Source organism: Macaca fascicularis, chromosome 7 (assembly GCF_037993035.2).
Source record: "Macaca fascicularis isolate 582-1 chromosome 7, T2T-MFA8v1.1".
Taxonomy (NCBI): domain Eukaryota; kingdom Metazoa; phylum Chordata; class Mammalia; order Primates; family Cercopithecidae; genus Macaca; species Macaca fascicularis.
In genome coordinates this window covers 39,104,066-39,129,211 of record NC_088381.1, presented here as the reverse complement: position 1 = coordinate 39,129,211, position 25,146 = coordinate 39,104,066, and the positions used below count along the sequence as shown (strand labels likewise).

Here is a 25,146-nt window from a genome sequence, read left to right as displayed (position 1 = left end):
TTCTTAGGGAGACGTCTAACACCACCCCCGCCACTTATTAGATCTTCCAAAATCCATTTATCAACCCTAACTCTGTCTTAAACCCTCTGCACCAACTATATAAAAATATTTTCCTTTTCCAACAATGCTGCCAACATCCAGCAGACTGCCTGGCACTATGTAGATGCTCAGTAAATGTTTGTTGAATAAATGAATGTCAATTAGAGTCAATTAGATGCAGGGGTTGGTGGGGGGTGAGTAGTAGACCAACTTAATATTTCACAAACTCAAATCTTTAGATATGCCAAAGTATTGAACACACAACTCATGTCCTTGGCAAAAGCCTAACAAAAGTGTCAGAGAGAGTTTGCATAAAATAATTGGGAGCTCAAATTCAAGGTCCTTGAGGTTAGACATAGCAAAGAAGGGAAACACTTGTTCACAGTCAAAACAGGCAGCAGTTACACCACGGCTGGCTGTTGCATGCCATAGCATGACTCAATTCCACTACACTTAATGTGTGGGCTGCACTCCCCAAGGTGTGTGGATGGTGAACTCAAAAAGAGAGATGTGCATGCGTACATACACATACATGGACTTGTGCACACACACACAAAAGAGCAGGGAAGTGGGGAAATCAGGCCTTTTCCACATAGGGGTCAAATAATCCCTAAGGAATGAAGACAAAATCACAGCTAAAAACCAAAAGGGCCCCTTCTACAGAAACTCACTTGGTACACAACAGTTTGAAAGGAAGGATCCTTTTGAACTTTTCGCTTATTATTCCTTATATTTTCTGTAAACTCCATTATAACACACCCATTCTGGAGGCTTTACTAAAGAATAGCAGCCAATACGCTCCCAACTGCTGTCATCCACTTTACTTTAGGTATTGCTGAAAATCAAAGGAGAGATGGAGTCAAGAAAGAACAACCCAAAGGCAACAGAATAAAGCTGTTCTAGCTTAAAACCATCAAGGAAATGGAATCAGTAATCTAATTAAGAAGGTAGGTGCTGCGGGTGGGCTAGCATCATCCTTTCAAGCCTCAGAGAGGCCTTGTTGTCAGGATGACAAATAGAAAGCTATCATGACTTCTGTGACCCAAGGCTGCTCTGATGCCTATTAAGCATGAAGAGAGATCTTTTCCCCAGAGGAAAGAGAAAGTCTAATAGGAAGCCAAGGGCGCTTGAAGGGCAGGAGAAAGCCCCACAAGCACAAAAAGGAAGCAACCTCCAAGGGACCCAGGATCACGGGCGAGAAAAGTACTGCTGTGAAGAGGCACGAGTCGCCCAGCCATATGGAAAACTCATCCGGAGATGCGGAAGGGGCAGAGGACTCCAGGCAGCGGTGGCGGTGACAGTGAGGAGGATGATGACGATGGTGGTGGCAGCGGCGGAGGTGGTGATGGTGACCACACAACCACAGTGGCCCACCGTGGAGCACTTGCTCTGTGCCAGGCCTGCGCCAAGCATCGCCTTACAACAAACACTGTGAGGAGGGTGCTTGCTATTCATTTCACTCCACTCCACGCAGCAGATAACACAGCTACAGACTGATGCTACAATCTACACAGCTATTAAAGTGGTAGGACTCAGCCTTCAACCCAAGTCTGCCCAATTTCAAAATCAGTGGCCTTCTATTTGAAGTACTATTCCCGGTTACTTGTGAATGACTGTTCTTATCCAGATGAAAAAAGGCAGTGTCTGGTGGATAGGAAGTCAGCCAACAATATTAGGGTGAAGGAATGCTGTATCACTGACCTTACACTTGGGTTAGCACAATAAAAGCTTCAGTAATAGATGACCAGGACCATGTTCTGACTCATCATCCTCCATGGGGGAAATCAACTACTACTAGGCCTGGCTGGATTCTACCATCACTAAACTTTTTTACTGTTAAACCACAGGCATTCCTTTCCTGGTATTATTCACAATTATTTCAACCTAAAAAATATCTTTTAGGCCGGGTGCGGTGGTTCATGCCTGTAATCCCTGCACTTTGGGAGGCTGAGGTGGGCAGATTGCCTGAGGTCAGGAGTTCGAGACGAGCCTGACCAACACAGTGAAACCCCATCTCTACTAAAGAATACAAAAAATTAGCCAGGCATAGTGGCAAGCGCCTATAGTCCCAGCTACTTGGGAGGCTGAGGCAGGAGAATGGCGTGAATCCAGGAGGCAGAGGTTGCAGTGAGCCGAGATTGTGCCACTGCACTCCAGCCTGGGCGACGGAGCAGGACTCCGTCTCAAAAAAAAAAAAAAAAAAAAAAAAAAATTAGCCAGGTGTGGTGGCAGGTGCATGTAATCCCAGCTACTCAGGAGGCTGAGGCAGGAGAATTGCTTGAACCTGGGAGGCAGAGGTAGCAGTGAGCAGACAGAGATTACGCCATTGCACTCCAGCCTGGGCGAGAATGTGAAACTCATCTCAAAAAAAAAAAAAAAAAAAAACTTTTTGAAATGGTAAACACACTGTCTTTTTATTAGGTTCTCTCAGTCCTCTCTAGTGCTACTGACTAATACTACTTCACTAGTGACACTGGTATAACTACCTCTAGACAAGTCTATCAAAATGTGTCACATGAAATGTATTTGAGGAAGGGAAATTCTGACAGACTGCCCTTCTACCCCTGATTGTGGTACCAGGCACATCCGAAGAGGCATTTCGTGAAGATGGGAAGGGTAGTTCGCTTGCAGCTTGGGGAGGCTACAGGTCTACACATCATATATTGATTGCCTAGACCTCTTTGCCGCTACGGTGTCCAACGTGACTTAGACACACCAATGACATGGGCTTATGGGTGACTCCGGTGTTCAACCAAGTCTCAAGGAAGAAAAGCAGAGCACAGGGTTATCCGTAAGAAGCAAGATCTCCTCGTGGAGGAGGCGTGTGTCTGAGCTGGCAGGTCAAGTGCTGGATTCTCAATTCAACAGCCTCTCATAGCAACAGCCACAGCCTAACTTCCCTGATTCTGGTAGGAAAAGATGGTGCTGGGGATAGGGAGTAGACCGGAAGCTCAACCCAAAGCCTGTTCCTCCCAAACTGCCGAGGATTCTGGACGCACTTGTCCCTGGATTAAATCGACTCCAGCTTTAATTCCCTAGAGTAGATTCTGTGTCCAACACAGGAAATGTGAATAAAAACAAGAAGCTCATTGGTTTTACTAGTTTATTAAATTTGTAAAATATTAGGTATAAAATACTCAGCCACAAAGGATAAGGAAACAAACTCAATTTATTTTAATTATATTTTAGCCTAATACCATTTAGGCTAGGATATTTCATATAAACTATAGTACTGCCCAATTTTATAAACTTAAACCTATACTGTAATTCACCTCATTCATAAACATGAGATAACTTGACCTACTTTCTAGTATATTCGGCTCCTTCTTGTCTGCATTAATCTGCAGTGACATTTTAAAAGTTGTTCTAATAATTTCCATTATATGAAAATGCACTTTTCATTTACATCACCTTTGATTTTCTTCCCACAAACAAAATACTGTTTTTTCAAGTTAGCCTGCAAACGTAGTAAGAAACAAGACACAGAAGACAGCTGATACAAAAAGTTCACCTCTGATGGGGCTCAACCTTGGGTTTCTTAATGGGGGAAAAGGGGAAGGAGGAAGAAGAGGCAAAGAATGAGAAAATTTTGCCCTAGGTCCACATGCTGCAGGATGGTAGGTTTGGGTCAATGTATAATCTGTGGAAAATCATAGAACACAGCTTTGAGAGATTAATATAAATCCCTTATCGAATAATATGAGCTCCATGCTTCCCAATAGTTCCATAATCTCAAATAATTTAAAAAAAAAAAAAAAAAAGACGACGACGAAGAAGAGAAGAAATCCACTTTCCACTCCCACAGACGCTTTCCGACTATACACTGCAACCACCAACACCCTCCTGAACCTGGGCTCCTTCCCTCTTATGAAGCTCTCTTTAATACACTGTTGACAATCGCCCCCCAACCGACCCTTTTTTTTTTTTTCTTTTTGAGACAAGGTCTCGCTTTGTCACGCAGGCTGGAGTGCAGTGACTCAATCACGGCTCACTGCAGCATGGAATCTTCTGCCTCCGCCTCCCAAGTGGCTGGGATGGGAGGTGCATGCCACTAACCACTACCCCCAGCTAATTTGTGTGTGTGTATGTGTGCGGTGTTCGTTTTGTTTTGTTTTAAGAAATGGGATCTCACTTTGTTGCCTGGTATGTTCTCAAACTCCTAGGCTCAAGTAATCCTCCCACCTCAGCTTCCCAAAGTGCTGAATTACGGTAGACAGCCACCGCGCCCTGCCTTGACAACCCTTTTGAGCAGATGCCTCATACGTGCAAGAATTTTCTATGGCTCCCAAATGCCTAGAGCACAGGTTGACACACTATGGCTCAAATGCTAAGAATGGTTTTTATAATTTTTAAGGGTTAAGGAAAAAATCCAAATGAATTATATTTCATGATACATAGAAATGATATGAAATTCAGATTGCAGTGTCCATAAATCAAGTTTCATTGGAACACAGCCACACCCATTTATGACTTGTCTATGCCTGCTTTCTGTGTGCCAATAGCAGAGTTGAATAGCTGCAACATAGGCAGTAGCCTCAAATATTTGTAGTTGAGTCCTCTGCCAGAAAAGATTGCTAACTTCTGGCCTGCATTGTAAAATCTATAGCCTTTGGCCTAACAGTACAGGTCATCAAAATATCTAACAGGCCTTCCTATAAACCTTATTTACTTGAAGACATAACGTAGACTCCACTGAAATGTCCTTCTCTATTTTTCCCAAAATGACTTCCTTTTCCTTTCCTGCTCCAAAGCTCTGCTCACTCCCAATAGTCTGTAGATATCCTGCTTTGTCTTTACAAAGGGAGTCACCTCATATATACATTTAACTTCCATAAGGTTAAAAAAGAATAATGATTTTAAGAGTATCAAGGCTATTCTCCACAAAGCTATTTGTAATTATAAAAGATGGAAACTACCCAAATGTCCATCAGTGAGGCACAGGTTGAATAAGGGAGAGCAAATCCACACAATGGAGGAAGAGGCAGATGCACAAAGGAGTGAGGACTCTCTCTCTCTCTCTGTATGCCACTACAGAAGAACAACTAGGGGAAATTAAATGAACAAAGAGCGGAGAAACATGCATGGAGTATGCCTCGCTTAACTAAGAAGGGAGGGAGATACTAATACAAAAGTAGGCACACATTTGCTAACAAATATTAAAAAAAAAAAAAAAAAACACTACAAGGTAAACCATAATTTTTTCCATTGTTACCTATGGGGTGGGAGAAAATAGGATGGAGAGAAAACTGAGGTAAAAGCAAACACCTCTAGCTATAAACTGAAAGTTTGCTTCCCCAAAATTCATATGCTGAAACCTTATCCCCAATACGGTGGTATTTGGAGCTGGGGCCTTTGGGAAGTGATTAGGACATGAAGGCTCAGCTCTCGTGGAGTTAGTGCCCTTATAAAAGAGGCCCCAAAGTTGCCTTTCCCTTTCTGCCATGTGGGGATACAACAGGGTGGCTGCGTCTGTCAACCAGCAAGTGTACCCTCACAAGACACTGGATCTACCTGTGCCCTGATCCTGGAATTCCCAGCCTGCAGAGCTATGAGCAATGAAATTTCTCTTGTTTATAGGCCACCCCATTTATAGCAGCCAAAATGAACCAAGAGACTACAGAGTAAGATTTCACAGATGAGACTCTGGAACCCTGACAATACTGTACATAATTATTCAAAATTGAAATTGAAAAAAGGAACCTCTAAAAACATAAAACAAAAACCAATGAACCTAACTGTGTATTCAGCTGGTGGCACAATCACAGAGAGAAGGCCTATTCAAAGTATCTTTCAAATATAGACTGTTGTGTATGCAGCATGAGATAAAGCAGATGAAAAAATATGACAGTATCACTGAGAACTGGATTTTTGGCACGGATGAAAGAACAGAGTATATAATTGATGAAACTAAAAATCCTGCCCATCTGAATTTCACATGGAAGTATCAGTATGAACTAATAATCTACACACACACCCTAGTTCTGTCCACTGTAAGTATCCAGAAACAATGACAAATACAGTAGCAAGAAACATGCCTTGTTTCTATATTGTGCCTTCTAAATACTCAAGGAAACCAGGGCTCCTTGGGGAACTGGCAGATCTCAGTCTGGGGCAAGAAATGGGTAAGACAATCCCATAACTTTTGATCTCACCAGAAAGTACACAAAAATACAGAAAATTCATGAGTCATGTGAAAAGGACTCAGGAGCCAATTTAGATTCCACTGTCCAAATATGGGACAATTTGAGCATCAATAAGTATATTAAATTGAAACACATCAATTAAATTACACTAAAAAAAAGAAATAAATAAAATCTCAGGGATCTCTTTTGGATACTGCTGCTTTGAAGATAAAAGAACTTATTTATCCTGACTTTCCAAGATAAATTTCAGTGTGAACAAATAAACGATGAGAGTATAAAGTTATAAAGTTCCTCTTTATATAAGTATTCTAGTATATAAACAAGGTAGGAATGATAGAATTAGAATATCACTATTTTGCAATCACTAATGAATTAAGAGATACAGGCAATGATCATCAATTGCTAATAATGTAACAAAGAGTCTACAGTAACTATGTATTTCTCAATGAAAATATATAGCCTGCCTACATGCATTCTTGCCAAAGAACACACTAATAAAAAACATACCCCAAGAGATCTGAGTCTGACCAAACCTTCAGATTCAACTAACAAATCATAGAAAATACAAGGAAGATAGGAACATGTTAAACAGCACAGTGGGAAAGCAACCACCAAAATCCGGACTGTAGAACAAAACTGTGGGGTTTCTCAATCTTGGCACAACTGACATTTTGAGTCAGATACATTTTTGTTGTGGGGGGATCCCATGTGCTGTACCATGTGTAACAGCATCTGTGGCCTCTACCCACTCAATGTCAGTAGCATTCCCCAGTTGTGACAACCAAAAATGTCTCCAGACATTGCTAAATATCCCAAGATTGGGAAGGAGAATTATCCCTGTGTGAGAATCTCTGCTCTTAAAAATAAACAACCCAGTTTCATCAACAAATCACAAGGGTCAGAGAAGGTATGGAGAGATAGAGAAGCAGCCTATAGATGAAAAGATTAGAGATATATTAACTAACTGCAATGAGTAAGTCTCATTTGGATCCTGATTCAAAGAACCTTAAAAAATAAGACAATTGAGAAAATCTGAACATAAGTTTGATATTGGATAATATTCAGAAAATATTAACTTTTATATTTTTGGCACAATAAGAGAATGTAGATAATTTTTAAGTTCTATCTATTTGACACATATACTGAAATAGTGACAGGAAATAATAAAGAGGTGCTTCAAAATAATGGGTGGGAAGGGGGAAGTGGACAGAAAAAAGACTGGCTCAGAATTAATCATCTCTGGACTTGGGTAATACATGCACAGTTCTCTACAAAATTCTCTTCACTTTTGAATATGTTTGAAAGTTTCCTTTTTTAAAACTATGAATAAACAAATCTGGCAGGCGGTTCCATTGCCATTCCTCTCAGTGAGCATGTGAGCCCACATGACTGTGGGAGGGAATATAGGAATTTATAGCGCCCTGGGCTTGTCAGTGCTTCTTGGGATCTTGTCTTGATGCTGAGAATGAGTCCACTGTTGAAAACATGGCCCTTAAACACAGGGGCCAACTGCTCAGCAGTAGGCTGCTCCAACACTGCAGGAAAAGTCCACTTGCTCGACTCACTGGGAGACAGAACACTGGCCTCTAATGTGGCACCTTCCTAAGGGGTATTCACGAGAAATTATGTCTATAAGGAATTTTTGCCTGATGTGCTGAATTTAGTTCACCCGAAGTAAGGTTCCACCGCACCGCACCAAAATTTTACTCATCCTGGAAAGAGCCCAAGTCACTGCACAACCTCTGTGAACTCTCCCATCAGTCCTCAACAGCCCCCCTCAGGACTTCACTCTAGGTAAGAGAAATCTAAACTTCTGTCCTGTATAACCCACTGTTGTTTTCAGTCTTTTCAGCCACAAGTGGCAAAAACTCACTTCAACTCAGAGGAAATCCCACCTCCTCTTGGAAACCTGCTCTACCCGCTCCAGCAATATCCCCTTCTTCCTCTCAACTTTCCTTCTGCTCATCTGTCATCTACCACAGACCCCTCGGCACTGCAGTGTTTTTGGAAACATGTAAACACGACAGAGCAACACCCAAGTCGTTGTATCCTCCACGGTCAATTTGTATTTCCTTCCCAGTTTAGGGTATTGAATCCACTTCCTCTGAATCCAAACTTCTGAGAAGAGTGGCCAACAGGGACAGCAAGCGCTCTCGCCCACGTTCACACAGCTCACCTTCTGTGCCGGCAACAACCTCTCTAAAGGGAAGGCAAATGAACCCAGCATCCGGGACCACCTGGGTGAGCAGAGCCAAAAGTTCTCCTGCAGAAGAGATTGAGTCACTCCCCATCCCTTAGAGATCAATAAACTGAAGAATATAGAACATATCTGGGAAATATTTAGGATCAGGTAAAAAGGCTTTGTAAACTTCACTGACGTTCCCCCTCTTGATGAACGGTTGGAGTCTGTCTCAGATTTACATTTTCCAAATAGATTTGTGCCACTAAATCATTTGTATCTAGGTTTCACCGGATTTGTAAAGCTGTGAAGATTACTGATCTTTGTATAACAGAGTAAAAGCTGTCACATACAGATTACAAATCTATTTGCTCAGCATTCTATCCTGTCCTTACAACCAATCAATATAAAAAAGTTCAAGTCAGAGTGAGACCACTGTAAGTTGATGGTAGGGTAACCTTGGATTACTTATCACTATCAAGTTTAAATGTGGGACATCACCCTTGGACATCACTGCAACCAGTTAAATATTGACTTCCCTCTATCCCTTAAGACTTGACCTCACTAAAGCCAAATGTCTCCCCCTTAAGTAACTGAGGCACAGCTCTAAAGATGTTTCCTTTTATTCAATACCTGTTTGTGGGCATAAACATCATTGGAAAAGAAGCATATTTGCACGGAGACAGCACATGTTAATGCCACCACCCTGGCCTGACACAGAGATAACAAGGAGGAACTGCATCCACAGCCACCCAATCCTCAATGTGCTATTCCCGGGGAAAGCAGAGAACAGTTCTTTGGTAATAGGTCTGTGGAGAGACTCCTGGTTCCACGGTCAAGGCTTCATCTAGTTCTATCTAGTGAGGAGGAGTGGGAAGGACACCAACACTGTGTATGGGCTCCATCGCCCAGGACACCTGCCATCCATCCGCTCACTACCATAGGAGGAAACTCACAAACACCAGGATACTAAAAGGTTTATTCAGACCACCATTCTGAATTTACTTTTAACACTTCTATTTTCTCTCCATTCCTGAGAGAAAATTCCATTTTCCCTGAGAAATGGAATTTTCTCTCAGGAATGGAGAGAAAATAGAAGTGTCAAAAGTAAAACTTGATTATCTTTCTAAACTTTCTTCCAAAATAACCACAAAAACACACGAGGCATTAAAAGAATCAAATGGACTTGACTTACACAGACACACTTCAGGCTATGAGAAAACACAAAATACAATAATGGTCATTGATAAAACACCTTTTCCCATTTACCAGTGGGGTTGGTAAGAGATCCAACTTCTCGCATCAAATTCACCAAGGGAATATCAAGCAGAGAAGGATGTTCCGCTGTCCACACACAGCAGAGTTCTTTAGAATGAGCTCCTGGCCACAAGGCATACCCACAACAAAGACGAGGCTGGGAGTGAGGCAGAGCTGACTGTGCTACAGCAGCAGCGATTTTCTGGGGTAAAAACAGAGGTCTGTAGAGGAAAGTGTGCGAGACATGCCAGAGCCAGAGAAGTCTTTTCCCACCTATGAAATACAGCCGGCCACCATGCTTTCAGCCTGCCACAGGATCCAAGAAGCACTTCCCACTACAGGAAAGGTCTCAGAAGTCACCCACCCAGGGTCTAACTTCTTTGTGTGTGAAATGTCAGTGATAACATCTGTTCTACAAGGCTGGTGTGAGAATTTCAAGAGACACCGGGCTTCAAGGATATAGGTGCCTAACATATCACGTTCTCAATAAATGATTGCAAATTTTATAGATCAGGCCACTGCACCATCTAAGACACCATAGCCTGGGCTGATTCTCCAATACATCCCTAATCTGAAAATCTGAAACCTGAAATGTTCCAAAGTCTGAAACTTTCTGAGTGCTGCCAAGACACCACAAGAGGAAAATTCCATACCTGACCTTATGTGACACGTCACAGTCAACGTACAGTCAAAACTTTGTTTCACGCACAAAATTATTTTAAATAATGTATAAAATTACCTTCAGGCTATGTGTAGCAGGTATATGTAAAACATAAATAAACTTCATGTATAGACTTGGGTCCCATCCCAAAGACATCTCATTATGTATATGTAAATATTCCAAAATCTGGGGAAAAAAAAATGAAATCTGAAGCACTTCTGGACCCAAGCAGTCTGGAAAAGGAATGCCCAAGCTGTAGTAATCACGAGCTTTCTTTGGCCAATGGCACTTGCTGAGCCCTGTGCAGCGTGCCTAGAGATCAACCTGTCCTGACCAAGGAGGGTGAGCTGTGAAAGCAAGACCTCCAGAAACAAAGCGGGCTCCTGAGAGAGGCAATGGGGTGACTGAGAACCTAGAAGAACTGGAGGCTAGATTCAAGACAGCTGCTGCGATATAAAAGGGAAATCCATTTAAACATACTCCACTAAGGGGCAAAAGGGTGAGGACTTCAGGCTCTGAGGATTAGAATCCCACTCTACAACTAGGTTCCGATGGGAACAGCATCTATTTAATCATAATACAGGAAACACCACTTGTTGATTTTTAACATTCAGAATCCAAAGATAAAATCATGGAAGGCTTTACTGAGTAGAGACAGGGTTTCGCCATGTTGGCCAGCCTGGTCTCAAACTCCTGACCTCAGGTGATCCTGCTGCCTTGGCCTCCCAAAGTGCTGAGATTACAGGCATAAGCCACTGCACCCAGCCTTATAATTAAAATGTTAAAATACAGTAACAAATAAAAATTGTAGAACATGCGATAACGTGTCATTTTTAAATATGTATTATCATAGAATGACTAAATCAAGCTATGTTAACATATGTATTACCTCACATATTTTTTGTGACAAGAACACTTGAAATCTACTCTTAGCAATTTTCAAGAATACATTATTAACTGTAGTCAACATGCTGTGCAATAGATCTCTTGAACTTACTCTACCTAACTGAAATTTTGTATCCTTTGAACAACATCTCCCCAGCACTGGTAACCACCTCTACTTTTCTGAGTTCAACTTTTTTAGATTCCACATGTAACGAAGAACGTGGGTATTTGTCTTTCTATGCCTACCTTATTTCACTTAAGGTAATGCTCTCCAGGTTCATCCACATTGTTACAAATGACAATCTCCTTTAAGGCTGAATAGTATTTCATTGTGTATGTATACCACATTTTCCTTATCTATTCATCCACTGATGGACACTTACGATGATTCCATATCCTAGCTACTGTGAACAGTGCTGCAATGAACATGGGAGTGCAGACATCTCCTCAACATGTAGGGTTACCGGATCATATGGAAGTTCTATTTTTAATTTTTTGAGGAGTCTCTAATCTGTTTTCCATTATGACCCTATTAACTTACATTCTTTCCAGTGATATACAAGCATTCCCTTTTCTCCACATCCTCGCCAACACTCGTTATCTTTCATCTTCTTTTTTTTATTGAGATGGAGTCTGCACCCAGGCTGGAGTGCAATGGCGCAATCTCAGCTCACTGCAACCTCTACCTCCCAGGTTCAAGCAATTCTCCTGCCTCAGCCTCCCAAGTAGCTGGAATTACAGGCGCCCACCACTACGCCTGGCTAATTTTTGTATTTTTAGTAGAGATGGGGTTTCACCATGTGGCCAGGCTGGTCTCAAACTCCTGACCTCAAGTGATCCCCACCTCAGCCTCCCAGAGTGCTGGGATTACAGGCGTGAGCCACCTCACCCAGCCCATCTTTCACTGTTTTGATGATAGCCATCCTAACAAGTGTGACATACTATCTCACTGTGGTTTTAATTTTCATTTCCCTGATGATTCGTGATGTTATTTTTTCATATACCTGTTGGCCATTGTGTATCTTCTTTTGAGAAATGTCTATTCAGATTCTTTGCTCATTTTTTAATAGGATTATTTGTTTTCTTACTATTGTTTGAGTTCCTCATATATTCTGCATAGTAACCCCTTATCAGATGCATGATTTACAAACATTTTTTCCCATTCTCAGGCTGTCTCCTCACTCTTGTTTCCTAAGCTTTGCAGAAGTTTTTTAGTTTGGTGTAATCCCATTTGTCTATTTCTCTTTTCATTGCCTGTACTTTTGTGTTTACATCCAAAAAAACTCCTTGCCCAGACCAATGTCACAGAGCTTTTCCCGTATGTTTTCTTTTAATAGTTTTACTGTTTCAGGTCTTATATTGATGTATTTCACCCATTTTGAGTTGATTTTTGTATATGATGTGAGATATGGTCTAATTTCATTTTTTTGCATGTGGATATCCAGTTGTCCCAATACTACTTATTGAAGAGACTGCCCTTTCCCCATTGTGTGTTCTTGGCACCTTTGTCAAAACTCAATTGAGGTGGGCATGGTGGCTACATCTGTAATCCCAGCACTTTGAGAGGCTGACATGGGAGGATCACTTGAGCCTAGGAGTTTGAAACCAGCCTGGGCAACACATAGGGAGACCTTGTCTCTCCAAAAATTTAAAAATCAGCTGGGCATGGTGGCACATGCCTGTAGTACTAGCTACTCAGGAGGCCAAAGTGAAAGGATCACTTGTGCCTAAGAGGTCAAAGCTGCAGTGAGTCGTGATCTCACCACAGCACTCCAGCCTGGGTGTCAGAGAGAGATCCTGTCTCAGAAACAAAACCAAACAAACAAACAAGTAACAACAGTAACAATCAATTGACCATAACTGTGGATTTATTTCTGGGCTCTCTATTCTGTTCCACTGGTCTATGTGTCTGTTTTTATACCAGTACCCATGCTGTTTCGATTACTACTGCTTTGTAGCATATTTTGAGGTCAGGTAGTAAAATGCCTCCAGCCTTGTTCTTTTCGCTCTAGATTGCTTTGGCTATTCAGGGTCTTTTGTGGTTTCATACAGATGTTTCTTATTTTTAGCCATTTGCATACAATATTTTGACTTAAATTTTTTAAATAAAAGATCCTCCATAAGACCATTGTTTAGATCACAGCAGTAGGATTTTCCTCAACGTTTATCAGGCTTTATAGTGGTGTGTTGACAGCACTGCAGCTGGCCTTACATGTGTTTATTTTAATCTTAGTAAAGTCATGTTTACACTCTATAAGTAGTACACTAGTTATTTTATGGATTTGGAAAGCTGTCCAATTCTCATTTATTGTAAACAGAATAGAATGGCCATTTTAGATCTTCACAGTATGGAATTTCGCAGCTAAAAAAGAAACGTGATTGCTTTTAAAGGTTCAAGTTCTACAAAAAATTACTCAATTGCAGATAAATGTATTCTAGAGTCATCGAGTCCATGAAATCCAATCAATTCTTACATAGAAGAGTCTCAAATCTTGAGTTCTCCAGGCGGGCTTAACATGGAAAGAAATTAACTGATGAACATAATTAGCCAAAAAATGTAAGGAAACAGCATATCCTATTATACCATGGATTAGTAAGTTTAATTATGAAAAATAGCCTGGAATTTTTTTTTTTTTTTTTTTTTTGGTGACAAGAGTCTTGCTCTGTCGCCCAGGCTGGAGAACAGTGGCGGGATCTTGGCTCACTGCAACCTCTGCCTCCCAGGTTCAAGTGATTCTCCTGCCTCAGCCTCCTGAGTAGCTGGGATTACAGGCACCCGCCACTACATCCGGCTAGTTTTGGTATTTTTAGTAGAGATGGGGTTTCACCATGTTAGGCTGGTCTCGAACTCCTGACCTGAGGTGGTCCGCCCACCTCGGCCTCCCGAAGTGCTGGGATTACAGGCATGAGCCACCGCATCTGGCCTAGCCTGGAAATTGTTATTGTTGTTCTGAAACATTTACTAAGCACAAACAGCAGAGTGAGGAGCCCAGCCTAGGTCCAGGAATCTTGATTGACAGTGCCAAGGAGGATTCTCAGTCACTCAGGGAGCCTGTAGGTGGGAGAGCAAGTGATGCCTGCAGTCATCAAGAAGCATAATCTAAAGAATCAGCTAATGGAGGGTGGCAGGAAGACAAAAGTGCATAACAGGTTACATTTTTAATGAAGTAAAGGAAGCATAGACCAACTTCTCTTCACTGACATCAGAGCCCTTAAGTGACTGGTACAGAATGACAAAGAGCTGCAAAGATCCTCCTTTGAATTTCACAGATTCAACAATTCTCCCTAAACAGCAGTGGGAACTAAAAATTCCCTGAGAGCCAAAAACAGTAGTTTTCATTGAAAATAGATTTTAAAATATTTTTCTTACAAGCCTTCAGGGAACACAGAGGTAAGGTCAGAATATTGCATTTAATCTCAAATTCAGAATATATCACAAGTCATTACATAAAATGCTAAAAAAATCATTTATCATTCCCCCACCCCATCTACCAATCTCTCTTTTCTCACATGCACACACATCCATGCATGCATGTAACTCTTTAAAGCATCATGTTTATTCCTGCAAAGCGTGGCAGTCTCAAATTCTCAATTGCTCATCTCTACAAGATCTCATCCAGAATGTCTTAGCCTTATGAAAGGCTCAAGAACATGACTGATTGGTTACATTGTTCATTCATTAACTTTTATTCAGACTTGGACTGGTCCAGATCACTGAAAGCAATTCTCCTTCCTCTGGTTCATGTCAAAATAAAAGCTCCTGCTGGCATTTACTCATGACTTTATATACTTTCAGACATGTTAGGACTTCAGGTAACCCTCATATTCCTATACATTTAAGACAAATGTTTCTGTTGTTGTTCAATACAGCTTTTTCCCAAAAAGGAAAGAGAATAAATATTCCCGGGTAGAGGAAACCCATGTGAAGCATACCAATTAGGCAGTAAACCAACAGTTGACAGAACAGAAAACAACTAGGTAAGTCTGTCAAATTTCATTTAGGTTTCCCAGAAAATCAGAATGTTAAGACAAATGAAAGCCAGAAATGACTAAGGGAGAGTTCCAAAGGACTGAACCACCATATTCCAATCAACGCAGAGCACACGTAACTTCTCAGGACTCTCAGAAGCAGCTAGGATTGTGCAGGCTTCTTGGAATAGGTATTGCCGCTCTTCTCCACATTATTTTGCTGTGCTAAATAATTCAGTCCTTTATTCCCTCTGTCTTCCTCCCACCCTCATCCTCACACATATCCCCAATACCCCCAAGGAGAAGTAAACAGAAAGCAGTTTTCCATTTCCCACAGATGACGGCTTAAGAATCCACCTGGAACACTCCTTCCAGATCTGAAGTCTTGGGAAAGGCTTCGATCTGATGTGTTTCCTGTCCACTGTGCCCCAGGTCTTTCAGCCAGATCAGACCACTCAGCACCCTCTGTGGGTCCTCAAAGGACAATGTCCACCCCTGGATTCTCAGATGGTCCTCTGGGCAGGCAAGCTCTGCTCCATCCTGAGCACACCTGATTCCATTGTCATCAGCTCAGAACTCTGGGCTGTGCCCTCGACCTCCACACCCAGCCTGGAGCTTCTCACACCCAAGGTGTGCACTGGTCTCTTCGGAGTCTGGTATTCCACTCGCCTCACCCCTGGCTCTCAGCATCCCCACATCCCAGGCAGACACATATCTGTCAGATCACACCTGGCCAGAGGCTGCCTCACAATGGTTGAAAGGAAGGAGTCTGCACACTTCCATCAGGTTACTTAAAACTGTCCATTGTTGTCTTTACCTTGACCATGGTGTGACTCAAAGCTAAACTGGATGTTCTCATAAATGGGCCATTTTTACTCAAGGTTCCCAACAGAATCCCTTCTGTTTGGCCCTCTGACCTCTCCAGTCTGACCATGCTAGCGATCACAGCATTTTCTGGAAACAGGCAATGTACAAGTAAAGTAGCTTTCTCTCCTGCTTCAGAGGAATGATACAGTCTTAGAGACAGAAGGGCCCCCAGCAGTCATGTGCCCCAGTATTTCCCAAACACCAGTTCTCAGACCAATTTTGGTTAGTCTGTCGCTGCTAGTCACTGCACTACAGAAAAACAAGGAAGACATAGGAAATAAACAGCACTTTCATAATGCCAAATATGTACAATCTAAGGACAAATTTAGGAATAATCCTATTCTTTTAGTATTATTTTCTCTTCAGCGAAATTATGTTAGTAGATGGTACTAATTATTTTGTAAAAATAAACCTTTGATTATTAAAAATTCCACACACAAAATACAAAGAACAGTATGTAAATATATAGTGAACCCTCATTACTTATCCAGCTTTAATCATCAACTTTCTTTATATACAGCCAAAAAAAATTAGAAATAGGTCCTGAAATCGTTTTTCCTATTCCACAAAATTTGAAAGTATAGACATGACCAGGTTAGGCCAATTTACACCTGAAGAGAAGGACACCAAGATTAACTAACCTGTCCCAAGTTCTGCAGCTGGTCAGGAACAGAACTGATACATCTGGGGTGTGCCACGATACAGCTTCTGAGTAAGAGCATCAACTAAGACTGGCAGAAGAACCCTGTGTCTCTGCCCAGGATACTTCATACACACTACTTGGGATCATACAACTCTCCCAGGACAACCAAAGAAGGAAAACAACAATCTACAACCAAAGTTTACTTTATCTCATGCTAGACAATTGTTTCCCAACCATGGAGGGCTCCAGGAACTACCAGCCAGTTTCAGTTCAAAGACTACCGGAGATATCAATGACAGACTAGATAAAGAAAATGTGGTACATATACACCATGGAATACGATGCAGCCATAAAAAAGAACAAGATCATATCCTTTGCAGGAACACGGATGGGGCTGGAGGCCATTATTCTCAGCAAACTAATGCAGAAAACCAAATACTGCATATTCTCACTTATAAATGTGAGCTAAATGATGAGAACACACAGAAACAAAGGGGAAGAGAGAAGAACAACACACACTGGGGCCTGCTGGGGCGTGGAGGGTGGGAAGAGGGAGAGGATCAGGAAAAATAACTAATGGACACTAGACTTAATAGCTGGGTGATGAAATAATCTGTACAACGAACTCCCATGACACAAGTTTACCTACGAAACAAACCTGCATGTGTACCCCGAACTTAAAATAAAAGTTAAAAAAAAAAAGACAAAAAGACCACTAGAAGTTTCTGCATTAATTCCTTACCCAGCACTTACCCCCTCAAACCACCCTAAGAGAAGATTTATGAAGCAAACCAGGGTGAATGAATGAGAATTCACACTATAAGGTCCAATATGATTTAAAAAAAAACAAAAAAAACCGCTACTCAGCTCCTCCCCTAGGCCCCTATCATCACCTCACCAAAGTACCACGAGGAAAAATCAGACAGGAATGGGAATATTAGGACCGGGCACTCTATACACCTGCCTCGCAGAACCACAGGAAGATCAAATGAGACAGCATAACAGACAGCAGTTCTAACATTTTATAAAACTATACCAATGCAGGGGGTTGGCCAATTGATGAGAATAAAGTATCTTTGCTAAAGGACTTACCTTAAATTCTCAGTTTCTATTAAGAGTGGATTTCCCTGAATATATCCTGAAGCATGTGAGAAGCCTCCTGCAGCACCTAAAATAATAATAAAAATCATCAGAATCAAGTAATGTTTTTGAAAAAGAATCTCAATCTATACATCTGGTCATTTCCCCCACACTAAGCATGAAAGGAAATAACTCAGGAAACAATGAATTTCCGCCACAACACGTGGGATGGGAATTTTCTTTACCCACGGGGAATTCAGGTCCCAAGACACTTATTTTGAAGACCAAAATCATGTTACTGCTGGCAAAGAGACAAAACACATTTTCTTCTTGTGGTAGGAATGCTTTAATGGCTTTGAATTTAAACAAAAACCAAATACAGACACATCCACCTCCCTCAAGGTCGGAAACAAAAATCTCAGGCACTGCACTCTGCTTCTTTTTAAAATTAGTTTACACGAGGCGCTCTTGTCTTCTTTTTTTTCCTATTTAGTTCCTCTAACACATCTGTGAAGTGGTCCCTTCTTGATTTTGCTGTTCCCATGTGGCTCCTGGTTGTCTAAGGCACTGGGAACTTGCTCTGTGGAAACCCAATTTGAAGCAGAGAAGCGCTATAAGCAATTGTAGAAATCAACAAAATGGCCTAGCCACAGTTAACGAACAGGCGCCTGCGTGAGAACATGCACTCGTATCTACGAAACAGAATAAACATCCAGATACAGAACGAAGGATTCATATGAAACAGTCCCAAGTACGTGCAATCAAATCTGGGTGTACGGCAGACTAGTTAACAAACGGTGTTCGTTAGCATTTAAGAGAAGAAAACTCTACATCTCTCTCTCCCTACCTATGGAACAATAAACTCAAAATAAAAGGTTCCTTTTTTTATTTTATTTTATTTTATTTATTTATTTATTTTGAGACGGAGTCTCGCTCTGTCGCCCAGGCTGGAGTGCAGCGGCGCGATCTCTGCTCACTGCAAGCTCCATCGCCTCCCGGGTTCACGCCATTCTCCTGCCTCAGCCTCCCTAGAAGCTGGGACTACAGGCGCCCGCCACCACACCTGGCTAATTTTTTTGTATTTTCAGTAGAGACGGGGTTTCACTGTGTTCGCCAGGATGGTCTCCATCTCCTGACCTTGTGATCCGCCCGCCTCGGCCTCCCAAAGTGCTGGGACTACAGGCGTGAGCCACCACACCCGGCCTTATTTTATTTTTTGACAAAAGTATCGTTTTTAAAATTTCTGTTCTCTTTTTGCCATTCAAAAATTTTAGATTAAAAAAATTGTTACTAGCTACATGTCGCAGTCCTTTATACTTCCATATTGTGGTGTCATTCTTAAAAAGGCCTTTCCTATCTCATGTATATATATGATATATATATATATTTATATCATATATATACAAATATATATATATATTTTTTAAGACAGAGTCTCCCTCTTATTGCCCAGGCTGGAATGCAATTGCACAATCTCAGCTCACTGTAACCTCTGCCTCACAGGTTCAAGCAATTCTCCTGCTTCAGCCTCCTGAGTAGCTAGGGTTACAGGCGTCCATCACCACACCCAGCTAATTTTTGTATTTTTAGTAGAGACGGGGTTTTACTATGTTGGCCAGGCTGGTCTCAAACTCCTGACCTCAGGTGATCCATCCACCTGGTTCTCCCAAAGTGCTGGGATTACACATGTGAGCCACTGCACCGTATTTCTTTATAGTAACAAAAACAGACTAAGATAGTCTTAAAAATAAACAAGAAAATTAATACTCCCTTCAAAATGGATAAAGAAAATTAAATTTTTCATAAGAGTCTTAAAAAATATAACAGCAAGAAACATACGAAAATATAACAACTATACTAACAATAAAAATATGTAATTTTAGGCCAGACGCAGTGGCTCACGCCTGTAATCCCAGCACTTTTGGGAAGCCAAGGCTGGCGGATCATGAGGTCAGGATATCGAGACCAGCTAACACACTGAAACCCCATCTCTACTAAAAATACAAAAAATTAGCCGGGCATGGTGGCGGGCGCCTGTAGTCCCAGCTACTTGGGAGGCTGAGGCAGGAGAATAGCATGAACCCAGGAGGTGGAGCTTGCAGTAAACTGAGATCGCGCCACTGCACTCCAGCCTGGGTGGCAGAGCGAGACTCCGTCTCAAAAAAAAAAAAAAAAAAAAAGTAATGTAAGAAAATGGAGACCTTATTTGTACCTATCAGACTGGTAAAGATGACAAAGACCAACAACAAATAGCCAATGATATGGGCAGTTTCATGAAGGGAATATAAATTGGAAACGTCATTCTGTAGCCACCTGGGAGATTATGTCAGCATATAAGTTGGCATGCCCTTTGATCCAGCAATCGTACTTCTAAGAATTCACTCAAGGTAGATAATTAGGGAAGAAGAGAGATGGATACACATGGCCTTGTTTGTAATTATGAAGGGAGGAGGATAAATGCCCCTAAAGGCCCACAGATATGAGGCATGCTGAGTGAGCCACATAGACATTGAAAACAATTTTGGAGATCTATATTTATTGATATGAAAAGATATCCATTATATACTTCTGAGTGAATAAAATAGGTAAATGACCACATGTAGTATGATTCATTTGAGTGTGTGTATTCTTGGATGTCCAGAGAGATGTCTAGAAGGATGTTTATCAAAATAGTTATGATTCTGGTTATCAAAATGTTAGATGATTTTTACTTCTTATGCTGTTTGAATTTCATAAAATGAACAATCATTATTTTTCTAAATACAATGGAGCTACTTAACTTTTAAAATCTCACGTTGAAGTTAAGGAATATACAACATCAATGTCCACTCTCCTTCTCTATCAATTTTTCCTCCCTGACTTTACTGACATTCGTGCGCACATGTGCTCTTAGTGAACACTGGGTAGAGAGTTAACCTTCCTCGAATCAGCTCCCATTCATTCCCGAGGGCCATGTCACCCCTGCCTTTGGGTCCCTAAGATAGTCTATAGCCCTGTTATAAATCTCCCTTTCACTTATGCTAGATAGAGTGAGTGTGTTACTGTAACCAACAGAATCCCATCTAATGCAGTGCTTCTTTTTCCTTTCCATTTCATCTTCTCAATCATTGCACACCATCTGAAAACAGAATAATCCTGTAGTCATATGAGTGAAGATTTACCACACAAGTTCAACTAATGTTTATGTACCACAGCTAAAGTAACTGAAGAACCTCAAAGCTGCTATGAAAACAGGCAAAAAACTATTTCAAGAGGCAGGTAGATTCATTCCTGACTAACAAGGGAATTGATGAAGAGATTTTCTGAAGAAGAATAAAAACAAAGGAGACTAATTGTACAGATGGGCCGTTCCTTGTGGTTAAAATACTTTCCATTATGTGTAACCACTTCACAGATTTATTTTTATTGGGTTATATTTATATATGAAATAATTTTTTCTATGGAGATTATAAAATACAGAAATGTATCCCCATAATGGGCCCAAAATGTTTACTTTATCTCCAGCAAACAAATTTATTCTTCTCATTTTCCTTTATTTGTAAAAGTTCAGGAGTCCCATGTAATACATGTATCTTCATAATGGCATAATTATAAACTTGGCTAAAAAGTCATAACTCCTTGTAGATGCACAAATCTTTTTATAGGTATGTTGGATATAAAGTACAAATCTAATTAACCCCCTTCATCTGCTGGCAGCTTCTTCTTCCCCACACAATTTTCCTAGAAGTTAGACAAAGGACAAGAACCACTCTCCAATTTCAGAGATGAGCAGTCATGAGACTTAACATAGATTAAGTATCTGTGACTCCAAAGCGCAATACACCCCCCACCCCACCCCCAACACACGGGCCACCCAATGTGAACTGCTGGCCTCTCTGATCTGACCCCCTTTAGTGTTAAACAAGTCCACATTTGCGACGGAGATGCATGAGGATTTATGAGACAAAACGCATTTAGGGAAAGCAACAGCACAGCAGTTAAGAGGAAGGTGTCCAATCCTGGTTGGATCATTTACTAGTCATCCGGCTGGGTGTGCCTTAACCTCTCTGTACCTCAGTTTCCTCTTCTGTAATAATGCCAAGGGCAGCCATGAGGATTAAAGGAGATATTATATCTGATGCAATCAGCAATGCTCAATAGTCAGTGAGCTCCCTTGAGCTCCAGCTCAGGGGGTGCGATGGAAACAGCTCACGCTAGAAACTCGTTCATTGCCTGATCAAAACAAGGTCCCTAGAGAACGCTGAGACAGAACATGTCTCCATGGAAGCACACCTACCTGTTTAAAATGCATATTATCAACATGGATAAGATACATCCAAGTAAATAGGAGCTTATTTCAAAGGACCAGGAGCTTGCTATTTAAAGGAAACTTGCTTTAAAGTAGCCTTCTCCAGAGTAACATACGATAAATCATTTAGCAGCTCCCATCATGCGCCTTTTCTGGATTATTCTGAGAAGCACAGAAAGATGTGAACAAAAGTCAGCAAAAGCTACTACCTAAAATGCCAGTCACCAACAGCAGGGCATTAAGGCAGGCCTTAACTCTGCTCCTGCATCCCAGACCCTTCCTACTTGCTCAGGGAAGCTTAAATACACCTCTCAGAGTCCACGGTTGCTCATCCTAAGAGCAGAAATGATCATACTCATACTTAGTTAGCTATTTTGACTGTTGTGAGGATGAAATGAGAGATGGGCATGGTGTCTGGAATCCAGTAAGTGTTTGGTAAATGATACACCTAATATTATCATCTCAACAGCATTAAAGAAAAAAGACACATATTAAGTAATCTGATGGAGACAACACCTGGCAGTTTTTCACCATGAGAGTTTTATAGACTGGTTTTCCTCATTTTACTTGGCTTAATCCCCACAGGAGTGTGGGTGTAAGTTGAAGGGGATGTGGAGTGTGCAGGATGTATGCAGCTGAACCCTAACTATGCGCTTTAGACCCATGCAGCCAAGAACCCATTTCTCATCAAATTCCATTAAAAGGCAGGGAACAGGGCGACACCACACTCAGGCTCTGCCCTGACATCAACTGCATGTGTGTAAAAATCAGAATATGGGCTCATATGGGGCCCAGCCCAAGTGTTTTTGCTCTCCAAAGTTTAAAAAAAAAGTGTTTTTATAACATAACACCAGGTAAAGCAGAGAAAATCCAATAGATTTGGCTGAGGATGAACAAGCATTACTCTTGGCTTGAAGCGATCACTAATTTTTGATATATTTTATTACTAATGAGTCAAAATCATAAAATCCAAGCAGCAAACAAATAAACCAAAAGTTCTCTGGCAGCCGTACACAGACATGGGAAGAGCTGAGGAAAAATTTTGAAAACAAAATTTCCCAACTTCCACCACTTGCCAAGGACTTCCTTGTTTTTGCTGAAGTCTTGAGAATGCTATAATTCGAAGTGTAGCCCAGTGATTAGAGTCAGAAGATATCCGAGACTCCAAGGGGAGATGCCCAATGCTCTGCTCATGGCTTCCCTGCACTGACTTTCCAGCTTGAGGCTGGGGGTTGGGCCAGGGTCAAAGGAAACTCAGTGAAGAGCAAGTAGACAGCGTCAACACCCAAGGACCTCAGAGATGACAATATGCTACCTTGCCCTTTTGCAGGACAAAGAGAAGAGTGAGCCCTAGCAGAAAAGCCCCAGAAATCCTTTTGTATTGCTCTAAAAACAGCATTCCAGCAAACTAGGAGGTAAAAAGTGTCACATGCAAAAAAGATTCTCAGTATAAAGGGGGGAAATGCTGGTTTAAACAAAATTAAGGAGTTTCTCCAATGCAGAATATTCTGGATGTTTTTACATGCTCATGTTGATTTTGAGTAAGGAGCTCTAACCTTAAGTGTGCACAGATTTCCTTTATTTTTGTGGTCTACGTCTTGGGACAAGTGTCCCACGCAATACTTTGGAAAATAATGTTATAATTAGTTCTTTTATGTAAATAATTGCTGAAAGTTCATTTTGTACCACTACATTCACAATTAAATGATTAAGCACAATTCACATAAGTAATCAGGTAATGGTGCCAACAATATCAACTCAAAGTAGCGTAAAATATATGCTTACTAGGAGGGCAAGAGAAAAGGTCTCCTTGTACTGCTTTAATTCCCACTATCTTTATGAGCTTTTCACAACAAAAAAAAACTGCTTTAATTCCCACTATCTTTATGAGTTTTTCACAACAAAAAAAACCAGAGATGTCATGAATTCTTTATGGTTCTCTAATTCACTGACCCCCCCCTTAAAATTTTAAAAACTGTTATAATAAAAATAAATTAGTAATAGGTGTAACTAGAATGGAAACTCCATGAGAACAAGAACTCTCCTTGGTACAGAGCCACATCCCCAGCCCTTGAACAGTGCTGGGTACCAGGATACCCCACAAATATTTGACTGCATGAGTCTAAGAATGAATAAATAAGCTGCTCCTAAACATGCTATTACTACCGCATTTTATGAACTTGCCAAAATATACACTATGCACTTTTATATTTTAAATGGATTTTGAAATGCTCACTATAAAATCATTTTTTATTTCTCTTTTCTGAAAGAAGTTTATTCCCCCATTTTTTTCCCAGCATAGTCTCCCATCTTTTGTAATCCCACCCTCCCCCCAAAAAAAGGAGACCGGAGAAAAGAGTATACTTCTTTATAACTTCTGGGTTAGAAGAAACTTTCTGTCTCTAGACCAACTACGATATTCAGTATATTATTATAGCCAATTGTTTTCAATAGAAGTTTAATTAACTAACATTCAAATGCCTAGGAATTTCAATTAGCCAGAGCCACACAGAGGGTCTCCTTTGGGGGAAGGAAAAAGAAACGCATTCATTTTTCAGAAAAAGGCAACTCTACAAAAATAAGCTTTTAACACTGAATTCCTGAAAAGGCAACTGGTCATGGAATATAGGTATCAAGAAATATCCTATATTATTAAATTACACTTAATATTCTGAACATAATGTTTAAAATAACCCTGAGATGTTATAACACCTTCAAATGGACAACTACAAACTTAACTGTTTTTGCTAAACTCCATTATAACAAAGTCTGGCAATGCATTTTAGAAAAATTTGAAACAATTTTTTTTTTTTTTTTTTTAAAGAAGGCAGGGGAGGAAAGAGCAGGGATAAAGTGTCTAACTCTTCTTTGGTCATTCAGCAAATTAAATTAATTAAACCCTTCCCCACCCTCAATTCCTCACACAAAGCAGTTAATGGCCAGGGTTTTCCTACTGGCAATCCTCAACTTCTGGTTGGACTATACTCTGATCTACTATAGCAGCCTTCCCAGGCCCACCTGCTTGCCAGCTTCCTTCCAACAGGTTAAACCAGGTTAACACAGTCACTGGGGTCGGGTCCCCAGTCCCTACAAACTCAAGGCCAAGTTCCCAGGCTGCAGATACCCACTTCCTCA

General features: G+C 41.0%; 1 protein-coding gene across 23 annotated transcripts in view; it reads right to left on the bottom strand.

Moving 5' to 3' along the window:
* Nucleotides 1–25,146, bottom strand: part of TLN2 (talin 2) — a 457,700-nt gene that overhangs the window by 235,844 nt on the left and 196,710 nt on the right. For all 23 annotated transcript variants that reach the window (XM_073995950.1, XM_045395572.2, XM_045395576.2 and 20 more), the window contains one exon: nucleotides 17,736–17,811. The gene's annotated coding sequence lies outside the window, so the exon portion shown is untranslated. The remainder of the gene's footprint in view (nucleotides 1–17,735; nucleotides 17,812–25,146) is intronic.